Source organism: Scyliorhinus torazame, chromosome 2 (genome assembly GCF_047496885.1).
Source record: "Scyliorhinus torazame isolate Kashiwa2021f chromosome 2, sScyTor2.1, whole genome shotgun sequence".
NCBI classification, from domain to species: domain Eukaryota; kingdom Metazoa; phylum Chordata; class Chondrichthyes; order Carcharhiniformes; family Scyliorhinidae; genus Scyliorhinus; species Scyliorhinus torazame.
In genome coordinates, this window is record NC_092708.1 from 124,457,633 (window position 1) to 124,464,909 (window position 7,277).

Below are 7,277 nucleotides of genomic sequence, written 5' to 3' on the forward strand. Positions count from 1 at the left end.
GGAGAAAAATTGTGTTAAAAAACTTTAATAAATATATTTTTTTAAAAAAAAGTTTGAATTGAGGGAAAGGACGGAGGGGTTCTACAATTCATGGGCATTATTCATTATGCACTTTCAAGAACTGGATAACATCGAACATTAGTTGGGGGGGATGGGTCGAAGGGTTGGGGGGGGGGCTGTGTGAATTAAGGGTGACTATGGGTGATCCCTGATTCCTTTTTGTCATTTGTTTATGTAAACATAAACATTGGGGTTTGGTGGGAGGATGGGATCGTTGTTATTGTTATGGGGATTGACATTTGTTGCTGATTATAGTTTATTGTTGGTGGGTGTAAATTTGGGAGAAAATGTGAAAAAGGAGAATAAAAATATTTTTTAAAATGTAGGTGCTAAAAAAATCATATTTACACTAAAGTATGAAAATACGCTATAGCACGATGAAGCATTGATAAGAAAGAGGATGTACTTTAAAACTGAGCACGCATTCAGGCACTAAAATATTTAAAAATGATATTTACAGTGAAGTAGGAAAATATGCTGTGCCCCGTGTGAGGATCGAACTCACGACCTTCAGATTATGAGACTGACGCGCTACCTACTGCGCTAACGAGGCTCTGCCTGAATTCGCGGAATCAACGTCTATGTAGTCGGAACCCAGCGATTTGCCTCTAAATAAATACCGTTTGATGGCACTTCACAGGGCAGAGATTCCTGCGGGTGGGGGTGCGATCTATTTACAGTGTTATTTGATCCCTCAGATGCCTATCCAAGTTTAATCACTCAGGAGCCGCCTCCGGGTAGTGAGTTACGGCGGCGAGTCCGGTGGGAAGGCTCTGGGCTGCCCCCGCCCCCGCCTCCTCCTCCCGCGCGCCTTGCCCCGCCTCCTCCTCCCGCGCGCCCTGCCCCCGCCTCCTCCTCCCGCGCGCCCTGCCCCCGCCTCCTCCTCCCGCGCGCCCTGCCCCCGCCTCCTCCTCCCGCGCGCCCTGCCCCCGCCTCCTACTCCCGCGCGACCTGACCCCGCCTCCTCGTCCCGCGCGCCCTGACCCCGCATCCTCGTCCCGCGCGCCCTGCCCCCGCCTCCTCGTCCCGCGCGCCCGGACCCCGCCTCCTCGTTCCGCGCGCCCTGACCCCGCCTCCTCGTCCCGCGCGCCCTGACCCCGCCTCCTCCTTCCGCGCGCTACACGAAACGTGCATCGCGCACGAGCTGCACAGCTGAAGCGGACTGAGCAGCACGGCGCGCGAGCTGCACTGAACACCTCTCACTCATAATAACATGAAGAGGTGGGAGGTTTATTTGTGCATCTGATCTTGCGATTTACACATTTCAAACAGACTAATGAACAGGAACTTTCTAGACGTATTTGCAGAGGTTAAGCACGACGGAAGTATTTTTCAAAAATAGTTCTTAAGTAAGTTGATTAGGATTTAAGTCTAAAATCATTTATGTGACAACTATTTCACAGAATTGTCTACTGTTCACAGCCCCCTCATGATTTTGGACATCTCTATCAAATCCCCTCTTAGCCTTCTCTGCTAAGAGAACAGTCCCGGCCTCTCCAATCTATCCTCATTAATCCTCTACTGCACTCTCTTCAATGTGTTCACATCCTTCCTAAAGCTGTACACAATATTGTATTTTAGAGTTAGTGTAAAGTGGGAGAGAAAATTAAATTCCCGTTGCAAATGTGCAGTAAATCTGTAGAAAACAAAGATTAAATGTTGAAAAGAAACTCGCCTAAGATTTTTTACGGTGAGGGAAACAGGAGTTAAAGTTTCACGTTTTTTCATAGAAATTTCATAGAAATTACAGTGCAGAAGGTTGATGATCTTTCATCTTTCCTCTAATGAAAAGTCATCAGTTTGCAACGTTTACTCTGTTTCTCCACAGAAGCTGCCAGACCTCCTGAGTATTCCTAGCGTTCTGTATTTTTATTTCAGATTTCCAAAAAACAAAATATTCTGGTTTTTCAGGAGTTTTTTAAATACTGGGATGTAACTATCCAGATGGTTTATTCTATTCTAGAAGGAAAGCAAATAAAGGAATCAGCTTCAATTACAGTGACAAAAACAAAATACTGGACTATCTCAGCAGGTCTGACAGCATTTGTGGAGAGAGAAGAGAGCTAAAGTTTTGAGTCTGGATAACTCTTTGTTTCAGATATTAGCATCCACAGAAATTTGCTTTTATCTTCAAATACAGTGATTTGTTTGCATCTAAGTTCCACAAATAAATGTCCTTTCCTGAAGATGTCGATCTCTCAGGTAGGATATAATTCCATGTGCCCTCGTGTTTTGACCACAGTCTGGTCATATTGATAATAAATGCTGACAGATTATCCAACTCCAGGAATACCCAGTTTTAAGCAGCTGATATGTTTCTGGAAACCATTACTAAAATCATAACCACTTATAGTGAAGCAACTTTTCCCATTTAAATGCATGTAATATTAGGAAATGTGTTCCCAACCCAAGATTTTCAGCCCCAATATGTGAAATACACCTTAGTCATAAGCCAAAGTAAACAAAACATAAAGTACCCAGTGCTCAAAAATGTTACGACTTCCGGGTGCGGCTATGCAGAGCTAGGTCGCATATTCGGCAGCTTGGAATGGACTTTTGGGCTCTTTTACAGGGCCCCCACGGCATTTGTTTGACATTTCCCGGTGTGGGAAGAAGACTGCAGCATTCCCCTGACAGTGTCCCCCAGGAATGTTATGTCTTTTGACTACCAGACCCGGCAGAAACAGTAAAAGATTTGGTTTGAGCTGCAGCAATAGACAAAGGCCTCTTCCAGCATGCAGGCGGGGGAAGGGCAAGCTTAAAGCTGCAATCTGACTTGACTCTATCAAAGGTGAATTCTAGCAGCAGAGGGAACAACTGTGAAAAGATCTACCAAGGCCATTGAAGAAGCAGGGACGAGGCTTCTGGTGGCGGCCATGGAGGAGTAGGTTGCGCATTCGGCAGCTCCCGTCTGGAACCGACTCTCAGACCTTTTTCAGGAGTTTCCATAGACTTTTTGGGGCAGACTGGTGAAGCAAACACTGCCAACTTCTATGAAAAGGACCAGAAGTGTAACGGCCAAAGGAGCGGCACTGGAGCAACGGGAGAAGCGAGGGAAAGAAAACAAAATGGTGGCGGCCAGGGACAAAGGGGAGCTGCAGGGTTTCATCAAGCGCTGCTTCGAGGAGCAGCGCGAGGAAATGCGCAAAGAGATGTTGGCGCCTATGCTTTCGACAATTGAAGGACTCGGGATCACGCAGAAGGCCCACGAAGCTAAGATCCAGGAGGTACAGAAAAGAGTCAGTCAGAACGAGGACGAGCTCGTGGGCCTGGCGGTGAGAGTGGAGCAGAACGAGGCGCTACACAAGAGGTGGGCGGGAAGACTCGAGGACCTGGAGAACAGGTCGAGGAGAAAGAATCTGCGAATCCTGGGTCTCCCTGAGGGAGTGGAGGGGGCTGGTGCCGGGGCATACGCGAGCACGATGCTCGAGGCAATGATGGGCACGAAGGCCCCTTCGAGGCCGCTGGAGTTGGACGGGGCACATCGGGTGCTGGCGAAGAAGCCCCAGGCAAATGAGCCGCCAAGGGCGATGGTGGTGAGGTTCCACCGGTTCACGGACAGAGAGTGGGTCCTGAGATGGGCCAAGAAGGAGCGGAGCAGTAAGTGGGACAATGCAGAGATCCGAATATACCCGGACTGGAGCACGTAGGTTGCAAAGCGGAGAGCGGGTTTCAACCGGGCCAAAGCAGCGTTGTACCGGAAAGAAGTGAAATTCGGAATGCTGCAGCCAGCGCGACTGTGGGTCACATACAAGTGCCAACACTATTACTTCGAAACGCCTGAAGAGGCGTGGACCTTTGTACAAGCCGAAAAGTTGGACTCTAACTGAGGGTTTGTGAGGGTGGGGGGGATGTTTTGGGGTTTGATGTGTGATGGTTGTTGTATATAGGGGGTCAATCACGCGCAGGAAATGTTACATGGGCTGGGGGAGAGAGACAAGGCCGCGACAGGAGCTGCGCCAGAGGGGGCGGAGCAGGCTTTGGAAGGAGCGGGGTTTTTTCCCGCCCAGGGGAAGAAAGGCGAGAAGGGGAACAAAGGAATGCATATGGATTGGGAGACTCCCACGCGGGGAGGTCAATGGGACGGCGGGGGAAGCCGGGGTCAGCAGGTGTCAGCTGACGTACGGGAGTGACATGGGGGGAGCAAAAAAGCTAGACGGGTCGAGCGGGGGGAGGGGGGAAAAAAAAGGGTTGCTGCTGCACTGGCCGAAAGGGAATGGGACACAGAAGAGGTGGTCGAGACGGGGGTCCCCCCTCTGGGGGACTGGAGGGTGAGGGAGGCGTGGAACCGGGACTGGCCCAGAAAAGGAGATTGCTAGTCGGCGGGGCGTGGGGGGGGTGAGAGCCCCTCCAATCCGGCTGATAACGTGGAATGTGAGGGGCCTGAATGGGCCGGTGAAGTGGGCTCAAGTGTTCGCGCACTTAAAGGGACTGAAGGCGGACGTGGCCATGCTCCAAGAGACACATCTGAAGGTGGCGGACCAGGTCAGGCTAAGAAAGGAATGGGTAGGACAGGTATTCCACTCGGGACTGGACGCGAAGAATAGAGGGGTGGCAATATTGGTGGGAAAGCGGGTGTCATTTGAGACCAAGACTATTGTAGCGGACAATGGAGGGCGATATGTAGTGGTGAGCGGTAGGCTGTAAGGGACATGGGTGGTGTTGGTAAACGTACACGCCCCGAACTGGGATGATGCAGGATTCATGAAGCGCATGTTGGGGCACATTCCGGACCTGGAGATAGGAGGCCTGATAATGGGAGGGGACTTCAATCCAGTGTTGGATCCAGCACTGGACCGCTCCAAATCAAGGACTGGAAAGAGGCCGGCGGCGGCCAAGGTACTTAGGGGGTTTATGGATCAGATGGGGGAAGTGGACCCATGGCGGTTTGCAAGGCCGCAGGCCAGGGAATTTTCTTTCTTCTCCCATGTACACAAAGCCTACTCCCAGATAGATTTCTTTGTTCTGGGTAGGGCGTTCATCCCGAGGGTGGAGGGGATGGAGTATTCGGCTATAGCCGTTTCGGACCATGCCCTGCACTGGGTGGAACTGGAGCTGGGAGAGGAGAGGGACCAACGCCCGTTGTGGCGGCTGGATGTGGGACTGCTGGCAGACGAGGTGGTGTGTGGGAAGGTGAGGGGGTGTATCGAAAGGTACTTGGAGGCCAACGACAACGGGGAGGTGCAGGTGGGGGTGGTATGGGAGGCGTTGAAGGCGATCAGGGGAGAGCTAATTTCCATTAGGGCTCATAGGGAGAAGACAGAGGGTATGGAAAGGGAGAGGTTAGTGGGGGAGATTTTGAGAGTGGACAGGAGATACGCAGAGGCCCCGGAGGAAAGATTACATGGGGAAAGACAACGGCTCCAGACGGAGTTTGACCTGTTGACCACAGGGAAGGCGGAGGCACAGAGGAGGAAAGCGCAGGGGGTGACCTACGAGTATGGGGAAAAGGCTAGTCGGATGCTGGCACACCAGCTCCGTAAGAGGATGGCCGCGAGGGAAATAGGGGGAGTCAAAGATGGAAGGGGAGCCACGGTTCGGAGTGCGACAAAAATAAACGAGGTATTCAAGGCCTTTTATGAAGGATCAAGGAAAACCCAAAAGCTTTCTATAGGTATGTCAGGAATAAGCGAATGACTAGGGAAAGAGTAGGACCAGTCAAGGACAGGGATGGGAAATTGTGTGTGGAGTCTGAAGAGATAGGCGAGATACTAAATGAATATTTTTCGTCAGTATTCACTCAGGAAAAAGATAATGTTGTGGAGGAGAATGCTGAGCCCCAGGCTAATAGAATAGATGGCATTGAGGTACGTAGGGAAGAGGTGATGGCAATTCTGGACAGGCTGAAAATAGATAAGTCCCCGGGACCTGATGGGATTTATCCTAGGATTCTATGGGAGGCCAGGGAAGAGATTGCTGGACCTTTGGCTTTGATTTTTATGTCATCATTGGCTACAGGAATAGTGCCAGAGGACTGGAGGACAGCAAATGTGGTCCCTTTGTTCAAAAAGGGGAGCAGAGACAACCCCGGCAACTATAGACCGGTGAGCCTCACGTCTGTAGTGGGTAAAGTCTTGGAGGGGATTATAAGGGACAAGATTTATAATCATCTAGATAGGAATAATATGATCAGGGATAGTCAGCATGGCTTTGTGAAGGGTAGGTCATGCCTCACAAACCTTATTGAGTTCTTTGAGAAGGTGACTGAACAGGTAGACGAGGGTAGAGCAGTTGATGTGGTGTATATGGATTTCAGCAAAGCATTTGATAAGGTTCCCCACGGTAGGCTATTGCAAAAAATACGGAGGCTGGGGATTGAGGGTGATTTAGAGATGTGGATCAGAAATTGGCTAGCTGAAAGAAGACAGAGGGTGGTGGTTGATGGGAAATGTTCAGAATGGAGTACAGTCACAAGTGGAGTACCACAAGGATCTGTTCTGGGGCCGTTGCTGTTTGTCATTTTTATCAATGACCTAGAGGAAGGCGCAGAAGGGTGGGTGAGTAAATTTGCAGACGATACTAAAGTCGGTGGTGTTGTCGATAGTGTGGAAGGATGTAGCAGGTTACAGAGGGATATAGATAAGCTGCAGAGCTGGGCTGAGAGGTGGCAAATGGAGTTTAATGTAGAGAAGTGTGAGGTGATTCACTTTGGAAGGAATAACAGGAATGCGGAATATTTGGCTAATGGTAAAGTTCTTGAAAGTGTGGATGAGCAGAGGGATCTAGGTGTCCATGTACATAGATCCCTGAAAGTTGCCACCCAGGTTGATAGGGTTGTGAAGAAGGCCTATGGAGTGTTGGCCTTTATTGGTAGAGGGATTGAGTTCCGGAGTCGGGAGGTCATGTTGCAGCTGTACAGAACTCTGGTACGGCCGCATTTGGAGTATTGCGTACAGTTCTGGTCACCGCATTATAGGAAGGACGTGGAGGCTTTGGAGCGGGTGCAGAGGAGATTTACCAGGATGTTGCCTGGTATGGAGGGAAAATCTTATGAGGAAAGGCTGACGGACTTGAGGTTGTTTTCGTTGGAGAGAAGAAGGTTAAGAGGAGACTTAATAGAGGCATACAAAATGATCAGGGGGTTGGATAGGGTGGACAGTGAGAGCCTTCTCCCGCGGATGGATATGGCTGGCACGAGGGGACATAACTTTAAACTGAGGGGTAATAGATATAGGACAGAGGTCAGAGGTAGGTTCTTTACGCAAAGAGTAGTGAGG

General features: G+C 50.1%; 1 non-coding gene across 1 annotated transcript; it reads right to left on the reverse strand.

Moving 5' to 3' along the window:
- Nucleotides 1-540: 540 nt before the first annotated feature.
- Nucleotides 541-613, reverse strand: trnam-cau (transfer RNA methionine (anticodon CAU)). The gene has a single exon. It is a non-coding gene; the product is annotated as a tRNA-Met (tRNA).
- Nucleotides 614-7,277: the final 6,664 nt, after the last annotated feature.